Source organism: Alosa sapidissima, chromosome 4 (genome assembly GCF_018492685.1).
Source record: "Alosa sapidissima isolate fAloSap1 chromosome 4, fAloSap1.pri, whole genome shotgun sequence".
Classification (NCBI taxonomy): Eukaryota; Metazoa; Chordata; class Actinopteri; order Clupeiformes; family Clupeidae; genus Alosa; species Alosa sapidissima.
In genome coordinates this window covers 12,801,284-12,818,497 of record NC_055960.1, presented here as the reverse complement: position 1 = coordinate 12,818,497, position 17,214 = coordinate 12,801,284, and the positions used below count along the sequence as shown (strand labels likewise).

Genomic DNA, 17,214 nt, shown 5'->3' with positions numbered 1-17,214 from the left:
ATATAAGTCAAATGTCCTCTTTTGTACAAACGGTTTCTTTGACTTAAAATGGTTGCTATAGGTACATGACAATGATGTCATCACTTGATTTTTCAAGTTTGAGCACCAGGATGGCCGAGTGGTTAAGGCGTTGGACTTAAGATCCAATGGACGTATGTCCTCGTCGGTTCGAACCCCACTCCTGGTAACTGTCTTAATGGTGCAGAGGCTGGGACAACCCTGATTATTGAATTGCAACCAACACACCATTACTTTCATGTTCTTCATGCCATACATCTGTGGCTCTGGTTCATTGTGGCCAATGTTATAGGTCCTCCTTCAAAGCACAACATGTGCTGCCACAGCCCAAACCACAAGCAGAATTATAATTTTTTGTACACACACAAAAATTCCAATGCAGTCCTGCAAGATACAAAAACAACAACACAGAAGCTGCTTAACCGCACGTGCTGCATGTTGTACCCGGGATCCATAAAGGCCCTCTTGATAGAATGACATCTCCATCAAGAGAGACATACTCAGATATATAAGTCAAATGTCCTCTTTTGTGCAAACGGTTTCTTTGACTTAAAATGGTTGCTATAGGTACATGACAATGATGTCATCACTTGATTTTTCAAGGTTGAGCACCAGGATGGCCGAGTGGTTAAGGCGTTGGACTTAAGATCCAATGGACGTATGTCCTCGTGGGTTCGAACCCCACTCCTGGTAACTATCTTAATGGTGCAGAGGCTGGGACAACCCTGATTATTGAATTACAACTAACCTACCTTTACTTTCATGTTCTTCATGCCATACATCTGTGGCTCTGATTCATTGTGGCCAATGTTATAGGTCCTCCTTCAAAGCACAACATGTGCTGCCACAGCCCAAACCACAAGCACAATTATAATTTTTTGAACACACACAAAAATTCCAATGCAGTCCTGCAAGATACAAAAACAACAACACAGAAGCTGCTTAACCGCACGTGCTGCATGTTGTACCCGGGATCCATAAAGGCCCTCTTGATAGAATGACATCTCCATCAAGAGAGACATACTCAGATATATAAGTCAAATGTCCTCTTTTGTACAAACGGTTTCTTTGACTTAAAATGGTTGCTATAGGTACATGACAATGATGTCATCACTTGATTTTTCAAGTTTGAGCACCAGGATGGCCGAGTGGTTAAGGCGTTGGACTTAAGATCCAATGGACGTATGTCCTCGTCGGTTCGAACCCCACTCCTGGTAACTGTCTTAATGGTGCAGAGGCTGGGACAACCCTGATTATTGAATTGCAACTAACACACCATTACTTTCATGTTCTTCATGCCATACATCTGTGGCTCTGGTTCATTGTGGCCAATGTTATAGGTCCTCCTTCAAAGCACAACATGTGCTGCCACAGCCCAAACCACAAGCACAATTATAATTTTTTGTACACACACAAAAATTCCAATGCAGTCCTGCAAGATACAAAAACAACAACACAGAAGCTGCTTAACCGCACGTGCTGCATGTTGTACCCGGGATCCATAAAGGCCCTCTTGATAGAATGACATCTCCATCAAGAGAGACATACTCAGATATATAAGTCAAATGTCCTCTTTTGTACAAACGGTTTCTTTGACTTAAAATGGTTGCTATAGGTACATGACAATGATGTCATCACTTGATTTTTCAAGTTTGAGCACCAGGATGGCCGAGTGGTTAAGGCGTTGGACTAAAGATCCAATGGACGTATGTCCTCGTGGGTACGAACCCCACTCCTGCTAACTATCTTAATGGTGCAGAGGCTGGGACAACCCTGATTATTGAATTGCAACTAACACACCATTACTTTCATGTTCTTCATGCCATACATCTGTGGCTCTGGTTCATTGTGGCCAATGTTATAGGTCCTCCTTCAAAGCACAACATGTGCTGCCACAGCCCAAACCACAAGCACAATTATAATTTTTTGTACACACACAAAAATTCCAATGCAGTCCTGCAAGATACAAAAACAACAACACAGAAGCTGCTTAACCGCACGTGCTGCATGTTGTACCCGGGATCCATAAAGGCCCTCTTGATAGAATGACATCTCCATCAAGAGAGACATACTCAGATATATAAGTCAAATGTCCTCTTTTGTACAAACGGTTTCTTTGACTTAAAATGGTTGCTATAGGTACATGACAATGATGTCATCACTTGATTTTTCAAGTTTGAGCACCAGGATGGCCGAGTGGTTAAGGCGTTGGACTTAAGATCCAATGGACGTATGTCCTCGTGGGTTCGAACCCCACTCCTGGTAACTATCTTAATGCTGAAGAGTGACACTGCCGTGATGAGCCTGACGAATTAAATGCAACTGCTTCTCTGTGGATTATAATTACTCATAAATGGAAATATTAAAACTAAAGGCGGCATTAAACACTAGTGGAAAAACCTCTACATCAAGAGGGATTAACTCACATATAACAGTCATCAAATGTCCTTTTTGTACAAATGGTTCTTTAGGCTACAACATTTCCCCCAAAAAAGTCAAATTTAAGGCCAAGAAATGAATAACTAATTTCTCTAAAATGGAAATTAATTATAACAAAATGTAAAGGTCAATTAAAAAAATATCTCAAGCCAAAATTTATTAGGAATAAAAAGTCTTATGAGCTAAGGGTTTACAAGTGACACTAAAAAACATCGTTCAAAATGGTTTATACATAACATGATAATGATCTCATCACTTGTGTTTACAGGTGCAAGCACCAGGATGGCCGAGTGGTTAAGGCGTTGGACTTAAGATCCAATGGACGTATGTCCTCGTCGGTTCGAACCCCACTCCTGGTAACTGTCTTAATGGTGCAGAGGCTGGGACAACCCTGATTATTGAATTGCAACTAACACACCATTACTTTCATGTTCTTCATGCCATACATCTGTGGCTCTGGTTCATTGTGGCCAATGTTATAGGTCCTCCTTCAAAGCACAACATGTGCTGCCACAGCCCAAACCACAAGCAGAATTATAATTTTTTGTACACACACAAAAATTCCAATGCAGTCCTGCAAGATACAAAAACAACAACACAGAAGCTGCTTAACCGCACGTGCTGCATGTTGTACCCGGGATCCATAAAGGCCCTCTTGATAGAATGACATCTCCATCAAGAGAGACATACTCAGATATATAAGTCAAATGTCCTCTTTTGTACAAACGGTTTCTTTGACTTAAAATGGTTGCTATAGGTACATGACAATGATGTCATCACTTGATTTTTCAAGTTTGAGCACCAGGATGGCCGAGTGGTTAAGGCGTTGGACTTAAGATCCAATGGACGTATGTCCTCGTCGGTTCGAACCCCACTCCTGGTAACTGTCTTAATGGTGCAGAGGCTGGGACAACCCTGATTATTGAATTGCAACCAACACACCATTACTTTCATGTTCTTCATGCCATACATCTGTGGCTCTGGTTCATTGTGGCCAATGTTATAGGTCCTCCTTCAAAGCACAACATGTGCTGCCACAGCCCAAACCACAAGCAGAATTATAATTTTTTGTACACACACAAAAATTCCAATGCAGTCCTGCAAGATACAAAAACAACAACACAGAAGCTGCTTAACCGCACGTGCTGCATGTTGTACCCGGGATCCATAAAGGCCCTCTTGATAGAATGACATCTCCATCAAGAGAGACATACTCAGATATATAAGTCAAATGTCCTCTTTTGTGCAAACGGTTTCTTTGACTTAAAATGGTTGCTATAGGTACATGACAATGATGTCATCACTTGATTTTTCAAGGTTGAGCACCAGGATGGCCGAGTGGTTAAGGCGTTGGACTTAAGATCCAATGGACGTATGTCCTCGTGGGTTCGAACCCCACTCCTGGTAACTATCTTAATGGTGCAGAGGCTGGGACAACCCTGATTATTGAATTACAACTAACCTACCTTTACTTTCATGTTCTTCATGCCATACATCTGTGGCTCTGATTCATTGTGGCCAATGTTATAGGTCCTCCTTCAAAGCACAACATGTGCTGCCACAGCCCAAACCACAAGCACAATTATAATTTTTTGAACACACACAAAAATTCCAATGCAGTCCTGCAAGATACAAAAACAACAACACAGAAGCTGCTTAACCGCACGTGCTGCATGTTGTACCCGGGATCCATAAAGGCCCTCTTGATAGAATGACATCTCCATCAAGAGAGACATACTCAGATATATAAGTCAAATGTCCTCTTTTGTACAAACGGTTTCTTTGACTTAAAATGGTTGCTATAGGTACATGACAATGATGTCATCACTTGATTTTTCAAGTTTGAGCACCAGGATGGCCGAGTGGTTAAGGCGTTGGACTTAAGATCCAATGGACGTATGTCCTCGTCGGTTCGAACCCCACTCCTGGTAACTGTCTTAATGGTGCAGAGGCTGGGACAACCCTGATTATTGAATTGCAACTAACACACCATTACTTTCATGTTCTTCATGCCATACATCTGTGGCTCTGGTTCATTGTGGCCAATGTTATAGGTCCTCCTTCAAAGCACAACATGTGCTGCCACAGCCCAAACCACAAGCACAATTATAATTTTTTGTACACACACAAAAATTCCAATGCAGTCCTGCAAGATACAAAAACAACAACACAGAAGCTGCTTAACCGCACGTGCTGCATGTTGTACCCGGGATCCATAAAGGCCCTCTTGATAGAATGACATCTCCATCAAGAGAGACATACTCAGATATATAAGTCAAATGTCCTCTTTTGTACAAACGGTTTCTTTGACTTAAAATGGTTGCTATAGGTACATGACAATGATGTCATCACTTGATTTTTCAAGTTTGAGCACCAGGATGGCCGAGTGGTTAAGGCGTTGGACTAAAGATCCAATGGACGTATGTCCTCGTGGGTACGAACCCCACTCCTGCTAACTATCTTAATGGTGCAGAGGCTGGGACAACCCTGATTATTGAATTGCAACTAACACACCATTACTTTCATGTTCTTCATGCCATACATCTGTGGCTCTGGTTCATTGTGGCCAATGTTATAGGTCCTCCTTCAAAGCACAACATGTGCTGCCACAGCCCAAACCACAAGCACAATTATAATTTTTTGTACACACACAAAAATTCCAATGCAGTCCTGCAAGATACAAAAACAACAACACAGAAGCTGCTTAACCGCACGTGCTGCATGTTGTACCCGGGATCCATAAAGGCCCTCTTGATAGAATGACATCTCCATCAAGAGAGACATACTCAGATATATAAGTCAAATGTCCTCTTTTGTACAAACGGTTTCTTTGACTTAAAATGGTTGCTATAGGTACATGACAATGATGTCATCACTTGATTTTTCAAGTTTGAGCACCAGGATGGCCGAGTGGTTAAGGCGTTGGACTTAAGATCCAATGGACGTATGTCCTCGTGGGTTCGAACCCCACTCCTGGTAACTATCTTAATGCTGAAGAGTGACACTGCCGTGATGAGCCTGACGAATTAAATGCAACTGCTTCTCTGTGGATTATAATTACTCATAAATGGAAATATTAAAACTAAAGGCGGCATTAAACACTAGTGGAAAAACCTCTACATCAAGAGGGATTAACTCACATATAACAGTCATCAAATGTCCTTTTTGTACAAATGGTTCTTTAGGCTACAACATTTCCCCCAAAAAAGTCAAATTTAAGGCCAAGAAATGAATAACTAATTTCTCTAAAATGGAAATTAATTATAACAAAATGTAAAGGTCAATTAAAAAAATATCTCAAGCCAAAATTTATTAGGAATAAAAAGTCTTATGAGCTAAGGGTTTACAAGTGACACTAAAAAACATCGTTCAAAATGGTTTATACATAACATGATAATGATCTCATCACTTGTGTTTACAGGTGCAAGCACCAGGATGGCCGAGTGGTTAAGGCGTTGGACTTAAGATCCAATGGACGTATGTCCTCGTGGGTTCGAACCCCACTCCTGGTAACTATCTTAATGGTGCAGAGGCTGGGACAACCCTGATTATTGAATTGCAACTAACACACCATTACTTTCATGTTCTTCATGCCATACATCTGTGGCTCTGGTTCATTGTGGCCAATGTTATAGGTCCTCCTTCAAAGCACAACATGTGCTGCCTCAGCCCAAACCACAAGCAGAATTATAATTTTTTGTACACACACAAAAATTCCAATGCAGTCCTGTAAGATACAAAAACAACAACACAGAAGCTGCTTAACCGCACGTGTCGCATGTTGTACCCGGGATCCATAAAGGCCCTCTTGATAGAATGACATCTCCATCAAGAGAGACATACTCAGATATATAAGTCAAATGTCCTCTTTTGTACAAACGATTTCTTTGACTTAAAATGGTTGCTATAGGTACATGACAATTATGTCATCACTTGATTTTTCAAGTTTGAGCACCAGGATGGCCGAGTGGTTAAGGCGTTGGACTTAAGATCCAATGGACGTATGTCCTCGTGGGTTCGAACCCCACTCCTGGTAACTATCTTAATGGTGCAGAGGCTGGGACAACCCTGATTATTGAATTGCAACTAACACACCATTACTTTCATGTTCTTCATGCCATACATCTGTGGCTCTGGTTCATTGTGGCCAATGTTATAGGTCCTCCTTCAAAGCACAACATGTGTTACATGACAATGATGTCATCACTTGATTTTTCAAGTTTGAGCACCAGGATGGCCGAGTGGTTAAGGCGTTGGACTTAAGATCCAATGGACGTATGTCCTCGTGGGTTTGAACCCCACTCCTGGTAACTGTCTTAATGGTGCAGAGGCTGGGACAACCCTGAGTATTGAATTGCAACTAACACACCATTACTTTCATGTTCTTCATGCCATACATCTGTGGCTCTGGTTCATTGTGGCTAATGTCATAGGTCCTCCTTCAAAGAACAACATGTGCTGCCTCAGCCCAAACCACAAGCAGAATTATAATTTTTTGTACACACACAAAAATTCCAATGCAGTCCTGCAAGATACAAAAACAACAACACAGAAGCTGCTTAACCGCACGTGCCGCATGTTGTACCCGGGATCCATAAAGGCCCTCTTGATAGAATGACATCTCCATCAAGAGAGACATACTCAGATATATAAGTCAAATGTCCTCTTTTGTACAAACGATTTCTTTGACTTAAAATGGTTGCTATAGGTACATGACAATGATGTCATCACTTGATTTTTCAAGTTTGAGCACCAGGATGGCCGAGTGGTTAAGGCGTTGGACTTAAGATCCAATGGACGTATGTCCTCGTGGGTTCGAACCCCACTCCTGGTAACTATCTTAATGGTGCAGAGGATGGGACAACCCTGATTATTGAATTGCAACTAACACACCATTACTTTCATGTTCTTCATGCCATACATCTGTGGCTCTGGTTCATTGTGGCCAATGTTATAGGTCCTCCTTCAAAGCACAACATGTGCTGCCACAGCCCAAACCACAAGCACAATTATAATTTTTTGTACACACACAAAAATTCCAATGCAGTCCTGCAAGATACAAAAACAACAACACAGAAGCTGCTTAACCGCACGTGCCGCATGTTGTACCCGGGATCCATAAAGGCCCTCTTGATAGAATGACATCTCCATCAAGAGAGACATACTCAGATATATAAGTCAAATGTCCTCTTTTGTACAAACGGTTTCTTTGACTTAAAATGGTTGCTATAGGTACATGACAATTATGTCATCACTTGATTTTTCAAGTTTGAGCACCAGGATGGCCGAGTGGTTAAGGCGTTGGACTTAAGATCCAATGGACGTATGTCCTCGTGGGTTCGAACCCCACTCCTGGTAACTATCTTAATGGTGCAGAGGCTGGGACAACCCTGATTATTGAATTGCAACTAACACACCATTACTTTCATGTTCTTCATGCCATACATCTGTGGCTCTGGTTCATTGTGGCCAATGTTATAGGTCCTCCTTCAAAGCACAACATGTGCTGCCACAGCCCAAACCACAAGCAGAATTATAATTTTTTGTACACACACAAAAATTCCAATGCAGTCCTGCAAGATACAAAAACAACAACACAGAAGCTGCTTAACCGCACGTGCTGCATGTTGTACCCGGGATCCATAAAGGCCCTCTTGATAGAATGACATCTCCATCAAGAGAGACATACTCAGATATATAAGTCAAATGTCCTCTTTTGTGCAAACGGTTTCTTTGACTTAAAATGGTTGCTATAGGTACATGACAATGATGTCATCACTTGATTTTTCAAGTTTGAGCACCAGGATGGCCGAGTGGTTAAGGCGTTGGACTTAAGATCCAATGGACGTATGTCCTCGTGGGTTCGAACCCCACTCCTGGTAACTATCTTAATGGTGCAGAGGCTGGGACAACCCTGATTATTGAATTACAACTAACACACCTTTACTTTCATGTTCTTCATGCCATACATCTGTGGCTCTGATTCATTGTGGCCAATGTTATAGGTCCTCCTTCAAAGCACAACATGTGCTGCCACAGCCCAAACCACAAGCACAATTATAATTTTTTGTACACACACAAAAATTCCAATGCAGTCCTGCAAGATACAAAAACAACAACACAGAAGCTGCTTAACCGCACGTGCTGCATGTTGTACCCGGGATCCATAAAGGCCCTCTTGATAGAATGACATCTCCATCAAGAGAGACATACTCAGATATATAAGTCAAATGTCCTCTTTTGTACAAACGGTTTCTTTGACTTAAAATGGTTGCTATAGGTACATGACAATGATGTCATCACTTGATTTTTCAAGTTTGAGCACCAGGATGGCCGAGTGGTTAAGGCGTTGGACTTAAGATCCAATGGACGTATGTCCTCGTCGGTTCGAACCCCACTCCTGGTAACTGTCTTAATGGTGCAGAGGCTGGGACAACCCTGATTATTGAATTGCAACTAACACACCATTACTTTCATGTTCTTCATGCCATACATCTGTGGCTCTGGTTCATTGTGGCCAATGTTATAGGTCCTCCTTCAAAGCACAACATGTGCTGCCACCGCCCAAACCACAAGCAGAATTATAATTTTTTGTACACACACAAAAATTCCAATGCAGTCCTGCAAGATACAAAAACAACAACACAGAAGCTGCTTAACCGCACGTGCTGCATGTTGTACCCGGGATCCATAAAGGCCCTCTTGATAGAATGACATCTCCATCAAGAGAGACATACTCAGATGTATAAGTCAAATGTCCTCTTTTGTGCAAACGGTTTCTTTGACTTAAAATGGTTGCTATAGGTACATGACAATGATGTCATCACTTGATTTTTCAAGTTTGAGCACCAGGATGGCCGAGTGGTTAAGGCGTTGGACTTAAGATCCAATGGACGTATGTCCTCGTGGGTTCGAACCCCACTCCTGGTAACTATCTTAATGGTGCAGAGGCTGGGACAACCCTGATTATTGAATTACAACTAACACACCTTTACTTTCATGTTCTTCATGCCATACATCTGTGGCTCTGATTCATTGTGGCCAATGTTATAGGTCCTCCTTCAAAGCACAACATGTGCTGCCACAGCCCAAACCACAAGCACAATTATAATTTTTTGTACACACACAAAAATTCCAATGCAGTCCTGCAAGATACAAAAACAACAACACAGAAGCTGCTTAACCGCACGTGCTGCATGTTGTACCCGGGATCCATAAAGGCCCTCTTGATAGAATGACATCTCCATCAAGAGAGACATACTCAGATATATAAGTCAAATGTCCTCTTTTGTACAAACGGTTTCTTTGACTTAAAATGGTTGCTATAGGTACATGACAATGATGTCATCACTTGATTTTTCAAGTTTGAGCACCAGGATGGCCGAGTGGTTAAGGCGTTGGACTTAAGATCCAATGGACGTATGTCCTCGTCGGTTCGAACCCCACTCCTGGTAACTGTCTTAATGGTGCAGAGGCTGGGACAACCCTGATTATTGAATTGCAACCAACACACCATTACTTTCATGTTCTTCATGCCATACATCTGTGGCTCTGGTTCATTGTGGCCAATGTTATAGGTCCTCCTTCAAAGCACAACATGTGCTGCCACAGCCCAAACCACAAGCAGAATTATAATTTTTTGTACACACACAAAAATTCCAATGCAGTCCTGCAAGATACAAAAACAACAACACAGAAGCTGCTTAACCGCACGTGCTGCATGTTGTACCCGGGATCCATAAAGGCCCTCTTGATAGAATGACATCTCCATCAAGAGAGACATACTCAGATATATAAGTCAAATGTCCTCTTTTGTACAAACGGTTTCTTTGACTTAAAATGGTTGCTATAGGTACATGACAATGATGTCATCACTTGATTTTTCAAGTTTGAGCACCAGGATGGCCGAGTGGTTAAGGCGTTGGACTTAAGATCCAATGGACGTATGTCCTCGTGGGTTCGAACCCCACTCCTGGTAACTGTCTTAATGGTGCAGAGGCTGGGACAACCCTGATTATTGAATTGCAACTAACACACCATTACTTTCATGTACTTCATGCCATACATCTGTGGCTCTGGTTCATTGTGGCCAATGTTATAGGTCCTCCTTCAAAGCACAACATGTGCTGCCACAGCCCAAACCACAAGCACAATTATAATTTTTTGTACACACACAAAAATTCCAATGCAGTCCTGCAAGATACAAAAACAACAACACAGAAGCTGCTTAACCGCACGTGCTGCATGTTGTACCCGGGATCCATAAAGGCCCTCTTGATAGAATGACATCTCCATCAAGAGAGACATACTCAGATATATAAGTCAAATGTCCTCTTTTGTACAAACGGTTTCTTTGACTTAAAATGGTTGCTATAGGTACATGACAATTATGTCATCACTTGATTTTTCACATTTGAGCACCAGGATGGCCGAGTGGTTAAGGCGTTGGACTTAAGATCCAATGGACGTATGTCCTCGTGGGTTCGAACCCCACTCCTGGTAACTATCTTAATGGTGCAGAGGCTGGGACAACCCTGATTATTGAATTGCAACTAACACACCATTACTTTCATGTTCTTCATGCCATACATCTGTGGCTCTGGTTCATTGTGGCCAATGTTATAGGTCCTCCTTCAAAGCACAACATGTGCTGCCACAGCCCAAACCACAAGCAGAATTATAATTTTTTGTACACACACAAAAATTCCAATGCAGTCCTGCAAGATACAAAAACAACAACACAGAAGCTGCTTAACCGCACGTGCTGCATGTTGTACCCAGGATCCATAAAGGCCCTCTTGATAGAATGACATCTCCATCAAGAGAGACATACTCAGATATATAAGTCAAATGTCCTCTTTTGTGCAAACGGTTTCTTTGACTTAAAATGGTTGCTATAGGTACATGACAATGATGTCATCACTTGATTTTTCAAGTTTGAGCACCAGGATGGCCGAGTGGTTAAGGCGTTGGACTTAAGATCCAATGGACGTATGTCCTCGTGGGTTCGAACCCCACTCCTGGTAACTGTCTTAATGGTGCAGAGGCTGGGACAACCCTGAGTATTGAATTGCAACTAACACACCATTACTTTCATGTTCTTCATGCCATACATCTGTGGCTCTGGTTCATTGTGGCTAATGTCATAGGTCCTCCTTCAAAGAAAAACATGTGCTGCCTCAGCCCAAACCACAAGCAGAATTATAATTTTTTGTACACACACAAAAATTCCAATGCAGTCCTGCAAGATACAAAAACAACAACACAGAAGCTGCTTAACCGCACGTGCCGCATGTTGTACCCGGGATCCATAAAGGCCCTCTTGATAGAATGACATCTCCATCAAGAGAGACATACTCAGATATATAAGTCAAATGTCCTCTTTTGTACAAACGATTTCTTTAACTTAAAATGGTTGCTATAGGTACATGACAATGATGTCATCACTTGATTTTTCAAGTTTGAGCACCAGGATGGCCGAGTGGTTAAGGCGTTGGACTTAAGATCCAATGGACGTATGTCCTCGTGGGTTCGAACCCCACTCCTGGTAACTATCTTAATGCTGAAGAGTGACACTGCCGTGATGAGCCTGACGAATTAAATGCAACTGCTTCTCTGTGGATTATAATTACTCATAAATGGAAATATTAAAACTAAAGGCGGCATTAAACACTAGTGGAAAAACCTCTACATCAAGAGGGATTAACTCACATATAACAGTCATCAAATGTCCTTTTTGTACAAATGGTTCTTTAGGCTACAACATTTCCCCCAAAAAAGTCAAATTTAAGGCCAAGAAATGAATAACTAATTTCTCTAAAATGGAAATTAATTATAACAAAATGTAAAGGTCAATTAAAAAAATATCTCAAGCCAAAATTTATTAGGAATAAAAAGTCTTATGAGCTAAGGGTTTACAAGTGACACTAAAAAACATCGTTCAAAATGGTTTATACATAACATGATAATCACTTGTGTTTATAGGTGCAAGCACCAGGATGGCCGAGTGGTTAAGGCGTTGGACTTAAGATCCAATGGACGTATGTCCTCGTGGGTTCGAACCCCACTCCTGGTAACTATCTTAATGGTGCAGAGGCTGGGACAACCCTGATTATTGAATTGCAACTAACACACCATTACTTTCATGTTCTTCATGCCATACATCTGTGGCTCTGGTTCATTGTGGCCAATGTTATAGGTCCTCCTTCAAAGCACAACATGTGCTGCCTCAGCCCAAACCACAAGCAGAATTATAATTTTTTGTACACACACAAAAATTCCAATGCAGTCCTGTAAGATACAAAAACAACAACACAGAAGCTGCTTAACCGCACGTGCCGCATGTTGTACCCGGGATCCATAAAGGCCCTCTTGATAGAATGACATCTCCATCAAGAGAGACATACTCAGATATATAAGTCAAATGTCCTCTTTTGTACAAACGATTTCTTTGACTTAAAATGGTTGCTATAGGTACATGACAATGATGTCATCACTTGATTTTTCAAGTTTGAGCACCAGGATGGCCGAGTGGTTAAGGCGTTGGACTTAAGATCCAATGGACGTATGTCCTCGTGGGTTCGAACCCCACTCCTGGTAACTATCTTAATGGTGCAGAGGCTGGGACAACCCTGAGTATTGAATTGCAACTAACACACCATTACTTTCATGTTCTTCATGCCATACATCTGTGGCTCTGGTTCATTGTGGCCAATGTTATAGGTCCTCCTTCAAAGCACAACATGTGTTACATGACAATGATGTCATCACTTGATTTTTCAAGTTTGAGCACCAGGATGGCCGAGTGGTTAAGGCGTTGGACTTAAGATCCAATGGACGTATGTCCTCGTGGGTTCGAACCCCACTCCTGGTAACTATCTTAATGGTGCAGAGGCTGGGACAACCCTGATTATTGAATTGCAACTAACACACCATTACTTTCATGTTCTTCATGCCATACATCTGTGGCTCTGGTTCATTGTGGCCAATGTTATAGGTCCTCCTTCAAAGCACAACATGTGCTGCCTCAGCCCAAACCACAAGCACAATTATAATTTTTTGTACACACACAAAAATTCCAATACAGTCCTGCAAGATACAAAAACAACAACACAGAAGCTGCTTAACCGCACGTGCCGCATGTTGTACCCGGGATCCATAAAGGCCCTCTTGATAGAATGACATCTCCATCAAGAGAGACATACTCAGATATATAAGTCAAATGTCCTCTTTTGTACAAACGATTTCTTTGACTTAAAATGGTTGCTATAGGTACATGACAATGATGTCATCACTTGATTTTTCCACTTTGAGCACCAGGATGGCCGAGTGGTTAAGGCGTTGGACTTAAGATCCAATGGACGTATGTCCTCGTGGGTTCGAACCCCACTCCTGGTAACTATCTTAATGCTGAAGAGTGACACTGCCGTGATGAGCCTGACGAATTAAATGCAACTGCTTCTCTGTGGATTATAATTACTCATAAATGGAAATATTAAAACTAAAGGCGGCATTAAACACTAGTGGAAAAACCTCTACATCAAGAGGGATTAACTCACATATAACAGTCATCAAATGTCCTTTTTGTACAAATGGTTCTTTAGGCTACAACATTTCCCCCAAAAAAGTCAAATTTAAGGCCAAGAAATGAATAACTAATTTCTCTAAAATGGAAATTAATTATAACAAAATGTAAAGGTCAATTAAAAAAATATCTCAAGCCAAAATTTATTAGGAATAAAAAGTCTTATGAGCTAAGGGTTTACAAGTGACAATAAAAAACATGGTTCAAAATGGTTTATACATAACATGATAATGATCTCATCACTTGTGTTTACAGGTGCAAGCACCAGGATGGCAGAGTGGTTAAGGCGTTGGACTTAAGATCCAATGGACGTATGTCCTCGTGGGTTCGAACCCCACTCCTGGTAACTATCTTAATGGTGCAGAGGCTGGGACAACCCTGATTATTGAATTGCAACTAACGCACCATTACTTTCATGTTCTTCATGCCATACATCTGTGGCTCTGGTTCATTGTGGCCAATGTTATAGGTCCTCCTTCAAAGCACAACATGTGCTGCCTCAGCCCAAACCACAAGCAGAATTATAATTTTTTGTACACACACAAAAATTCCAATGCAGTCCTGTAAGATACAAAAACAACAACACAGAAGCTGCTTAACCGCACGTGTCGCATGTTGTACCCGGGATCCATAAAGGCCCTCTTGATAGAATGACATCTCCATCAAGAGAGACATACTCAGATATATAAGTCAAATGTCCTCTTTTGTACAAACGATTTCTTTGACTTAAAATGGTTGCTATAGGTACATGACAATTATGTCATCACTTGATTTTTCAAGTTTGAGCACCAGGATGGCCGAGTGGTTAAGGCGTTGGACTTAAGATCCAATGGACGTATGTCCTCGTGGGTTCGAACCCCACTCCTGGTAACTATCTTAATGGTGCAGAGGCTGGGACAACCCTGATTATTGAATTGCAACTAACACACCATTACTTTCATGTTCTTCATGCCATACATCTGTGGCTCTGGTTCATTGTGGCCAATGTTATAGGTCCTCCTTCAAAGCACAACATGTGTTACATGACAATGATGTCATCACTTGATTTTTCAAGTTTGAGCACCAGGATGGCCGAGTGGTTAAGGCGTTGGACTTAAGATCCAATGGACGTATGTCCTCGTGGGTTTGAACCCCACTCCTGGTAACTGTCTTAATGGTGCAGAGGCTGGGACAACCCTGAGTATTGAATTGCAACTAACACACCATTACTTTCATGTTCTTCATGCCATACATCTGTGGCTCTGGTTCATTGTGGCTAATGTCATAGGTCCTCCTTCAAAGAACAACATGTGCTTCCTCAGCCCAAACCACAAGCAGAATTATAATTTTTTGTACACACACAAAAATTCCAATGCAGTCCTGCAAGATACAAAAACAACAACACAGAAGCTGCTTAACCGCACGTGCTGCATGTTTTACCCGGGATCCATAAAGGCCCTCTTGATAGAATGACATCTCCATCAAGAGAGACATACTCAGATATATAAGTCAAATGTCCTCTTTTGTACAAACGATTTCTTTGACTTAAAATGGTTGCTATAGGTACATGACAATGATGTCATCACTTGATTTTTCAAGTTTCAGCACCAGGATGGCCGAGTGGTTAAGGCGTTGGACTTTTGATCCAATGGAAGTATGTCCTCGTGGGTTCGAACCCCACTCCTTGTAAATATCTTAATGCTGAAGAGTGACACTGCCGTGATGATCTTGACGAATTAAATGCAACTGCTTCTCTGTGGATTATAATTACTCATAAATGGAAATATTAAAACTAAAGGCGGCATTAAACACTAATGGAAAAACCTCTACATCAAGAGGGATTAACTCATATATAACAGTCATCAAATGTCCTTTTTGTACAAATGGTTCTTTAGGCTACAATATTTCCCCAAAAAAAGTCAAATTTAAGGCCAAGAAATGAATAACTAATTTCTCTAAAATGGAAATTAATTATAACAAAATGTAAAGGTCAATTACAAAAAATATCTCAAGCCAAAATCTATTAGGAATAAAAAGTCTTATGAGCTAAGGGTTTACAAGTGACAATAAAAAACATGGTTCAAAATGGTTTATACATAACATGATAATCACTTGTGTTTATAGGTGCAAGCACCAGGATGGCCGAGTGGTTAAGGCGTTGGACTTAAGATCCAATGGACGTATGTCCTCCTGGGTTCGAACCCCACTCCTGTTAACTATCTTAATGGTGCAGAGGCTGGGACAACCCTGATTATTGAATTGCAACTAACACACCATTACTTTCATGTTCTTCATGCCATACATCTGTGGCTCTGGTTCATTGTGGCCAATGTTATAGGTCCTCCTTCAAAGCACAACATGTGCTGCCACAGCCCAAACCACAAGCACAATTATAATTTTTTGTACACACACAAAAATTCCAATGCAGTCCTGCAAGATACAAAAACAACAACACAGAAGCTGCTTAACCGCACGTGCCGCATGTTGTACCCGGGATCCATAAAGGCCCTCTTGATAGAATGACATCTCCATCAAGAGAGACATACTCAGATATATAAGTCAAATGTCCTTTTTTGTACAAACGGTTTCTTTGACTTAAAATGGTTGCTATAGGTACATGACAATTATGTCATCACTTGATTTTTCAAGTTTGAGCACCAGGATGGCCGAGTGGTTAAGGCGTTGGACTTAAGATCCAATGGACGTATGTCCTCGTGGGTTCGAACCCCACTCCTGGTAACTATCTTAATGCTGAAGAGTGACACTGCCGTGATGAGCCTGACGAATTAAATGCAACTGCTTCTCTGTGGATTATAATTACTCATAAATGGAAATATTAAAACTAAAGGCGGCATTAAACACTAGTGGAAAAACCTCTACATCAAGAGGGATTAACTCACATATAACAGTCATCAAATGTCCTTTTTGTACAAATGGTTCTTTAGGCTACAACATTTCCCCCAAAAAAGTCAAATTTAAGGCCAAGAAATGAATAACTAATTTCTCTAAAATGGAAATTAATTATAACAAAATGTAAAGGTCAATTAAAAAAATATCTCAAGCCAAAATTTATTAGGAATAAAAAGTCTTATGAGCTAAGGGTTTACAAGTGACACTAAAAAACATCGTTCAAAATGGTTTATACATAACATGATAATGATCTCATCACTTGTGTTTACAGGTGCAAGCACCAG

The 17,214-nt window shown here is 41.2% G+C and overlaps 33 non-coding genes across 33 annotated transcripts; all 33 read left to right on the top strand.

The window, feature by feature from the left end:
- Positions 1-104: 104 nt before the first annotated feature.
- Positions 105-187, top strand: trnal-uaa. Its single transcript has one exon. It is a non-coding gene; the product is annotated as a tRNA-Leu (tRNA).
- A 441-nt stretch (positions 188-628) lies between these two features.
- On the top strand, positions 629-711 carry trnal-uaa. Its single transcript has one exon. It is a non-coding gene; the product is annotated as a tRNA-Leu (tRNA).
- A 441-nt stretch (positions 712-1,152) lies between these two features.
- On the top strand, positions 1,153-1,235 carry trnal-uaa. Its single transcript has one exon. It is a non-coding gene; the product is annotated as a tRNA-Leu (tRNA).
- Positions 1,236-1,676: 441 nt separating this feature from the next.
- Positions 1,677-1,759, top strand: trnaf-aaa. Its single transcript has one exon. It is a non-coding gene; the product is annotated as a tRNA-Phe (tRNA).
- A 441-nt stretch (positions 1,760-2,200) lies between these two features.
- Positions 2,201-2,283, top strand: trnal-uaa. The gene has a single exon. It is a non-coding gene; the product is annotated as a tRNA-Leu (tRNA).
- A 450-nt stretch (positions 2,284-2,733) lies between these two features.
- Positions 2,734-2,816, top strand: trnal-uaa. The gene has a single exon. It is a non-coding gene; the product is annotated as a tRNA-Leu (tRNA).
- A 441-nt stretch (positions 2,817-3,257) lies between these two features.
- trnal-uaa lies at positions 3,258-3,340 on the top strand. Its single transcript has one exon. It is a non-coding gene; the product is annotated as a tRNA-Leu (tRNA).
- Positions 3,341-3,781: 441 nt separating this feature from the next.
- trnal-uaa lies at positions 3,782-3,864 on the top strand. Its single transcript has one exon. It is a non-coding gene; the product is annotated as a tRNA-Leu (tRNA).
- Positions 3,865-4,305: 441 nt separating this feature from the next.
- Positions 4,306-4,388, top strand: trnal-uaa. The gene has a single exon. It is a non-coding gene; the product is annotated as a tRNA-Leu (tRNA).
- Positions 4,389-4,829: 441 nt separating this feature from the next.
- trnaf-aaa lies at positions 4,830-4,912 on the top strand. The gene has a single exon. It is a non-coding gene; the product is annotated as a tRNA-Phe (tRNA).
- Positions 4,913-5,353: 441 nt separating this feature from the next.
- Positions 5,354-5,436, top strand: trnal-uaa. The gene has a single exon. It is a non-coding gene; the product is annotated as a tRNA-Leu (tRNA).
- A 450-nt stretch (positions 5,437-5,886) lies between these two features.
- On the top strand, positions 5,887-5,969 carry trnal-uaa. Its single transcript has one exon. It is a non-coding gene; the product is annotated as a tRNA-Leu (tRNA).
- A 441-nt stretch (positions 5,970-6,410) lies between these two features.
- Positions 6,411-6,493, top strand: trnal-uaa. The gene has a single exon. It is a non-coding gene; the product is annotated as a tRNA-Leu (tRNA).
- Positions 6,494-6,684: 191 nt separating this feature from the next.
- On the top strand, positions 6,685-6,767 carry trnal-uaa. Its single transcript has one exon. It is a non-coding gene; the product is annotated as a tRNA-Leu (tRNA).
- Positions 6,768-7,208: 441 nt separating this feature from the next.
- On the top strand, positions 7,209-7,291 carry trnal-uaa. The gene has a single exon. It is a non-coding gene; the product is annotated as a tRNA-Leu (tRNA).
- Positions 7,292-7,732: 441 nt separating this feature from the next.
- trnal-uaa lies at positions 7,733-7,815 on the top strand. Its single transcript has one exon. It is a non-coding gene; the product is annotated as a tRNA-Leu (tRNA).
- Positions 7,816-8,256: 441 nt separating this feature from the next.
- On the top strand, positions 8,257-8,339 carry trnal-uaa. The gene has a single exon. It is a non-coding gene; the product is annotated as a tRNA-Leu (tRNA).
- A 441-nt stretch (positions 8,340-8,780) lies between these two features.
- On the top strand, positions 8,781-8,863 carry trnal-uaa. Its single transcript has one exon. It is a non-coding gene; the product is annotated as a tRNA-Leu (tRNA).
- A 441-nt stretch (positions 8,864-9,304) lies between these two features.
- Positions 9,305-9,387, top strand: trnal-uaa. Its single transcript has one exon. It is a non-coding gene; the product is annotated as a tRNA-Leu (tRNA).
- A 441-nt stretch (positions 9,388-9,828) lies between these two features.
- Positions 9,829-9,911, top strand: trnal-uaa. The gene has a single exon. It is a non-coding gene; the product is annotated as a tRNA-Leu (tRNA).
- A 441-nt stretch (positions 9,912-10,352) lies between these two features.
- On the top strand, positions 10,353-10,435 carry trnal-uaa. Its single transcript has one exon. It is a non-coding gene; the product is annotated as a tRNA-Leu (tRNA).
- A 441-nt stretch (positions 10,436-10,876) lies between these two features.
- On the top strand, positions 10,877-10,959 carry trnal-uaa. The gene has a single exon. It is a non-coding gene; the product is annotated as a tRNA-Leu (tRNA).
- A 441-nt stretch (positions 10,960-11,400) lies between these two features.
- trnal-uaa lies at positions 11,401-11,483 on the top strand. Its single transcript has one exon. It is a non-coding gene; the product is annotated as a tRNA-Leu (tRNA).
- A 441-nt stretch (positions 11,484-11,924) lies between these two features.
- On the top strand, positions 11,925-12,007 carry trnal-uaa. Its single transcript has one exon. It is a non-coding gene; the product is annotated as a tRNA-Leu (tRNA).
- Positions 12,008-12,449: 442 nt separating this feature from the next.
- On the top strand, positions 12,450-12,532 carry trnal-uaa. Its single transcript has one exon. It is a non-coding gene; the product is annotated as a tRNA-Leu (tRNA).
- A 441-nt stretch (positions 12,533-12,973) lies between these two features.
- trnal-uaa lies at positions 12,974-13,056 on the top strand. Its single transcript has one exon. It is a non-coding gene; the product is annotated as a tRNA-Leu (tRNA).
- A 191-nt stretch (positions 13,057-13,247) lies between these two features.
- trnal-uaa lies at positions 13,248-13,330 on the top strand. The gene has a single exon. It is a non-coding gene; the product is annotated as a tRNA-Leu (tRNA).
- A 441-nt stretch (positions 13,331-13,771) lies between these two features.
- Positions 13,772-13,854, top strand: trnal-uaa. The gene has a single exon. It is a non-coding gene; the product is annotated as a tRNA-Leu (tRNA).
- Positions 13,855-14,304: 450 nt separating this feature from the next.
- On the top strand, positions 14,305-14,387 carry trnal-uaa. The gene has a single exon. It is a non-coding gene; the product is annotated as a tRNA-Leu (tRNA).
- A 441-nt stretch (positions 14,388-14,828) lies between these two features.
- Positions 14,829-14,911, top strand: trnal-uaa. The gene has a single exon. It is a non-coding gene; the product is annotated as a tRNA-Leu (tRNA).
- Positions 14,912-15,102: 191 nt separating this feature from the next.
- Positions 15,103-15,185, top strand: trnal-uaa. Its single transcript has one exon. It is a non-coding gene; the product is annotated as a tRNA-Leu (tRNA).
- A 967-nt stretch (positions 15,186-16,152) lies between these two features.
- trnal-uaa lies at positions 16,153-16,235 on the top strand. The gene has a single exon. It is a non-coding gene; the product is annotated as a tRNA-Leu (tRNA).
- A 441-nt stretch (positions 16,236-16,676) lies between these two features.
- trnal-uaa lies at positions 16,677-16,759 on the top strand. Its single transcript has one exon. It is a non-coding gene; the product is annotated as a tRNA-Leu (tRNA).
- Positions 16,760-17,214: the final 455 nt, after the last annotated feature.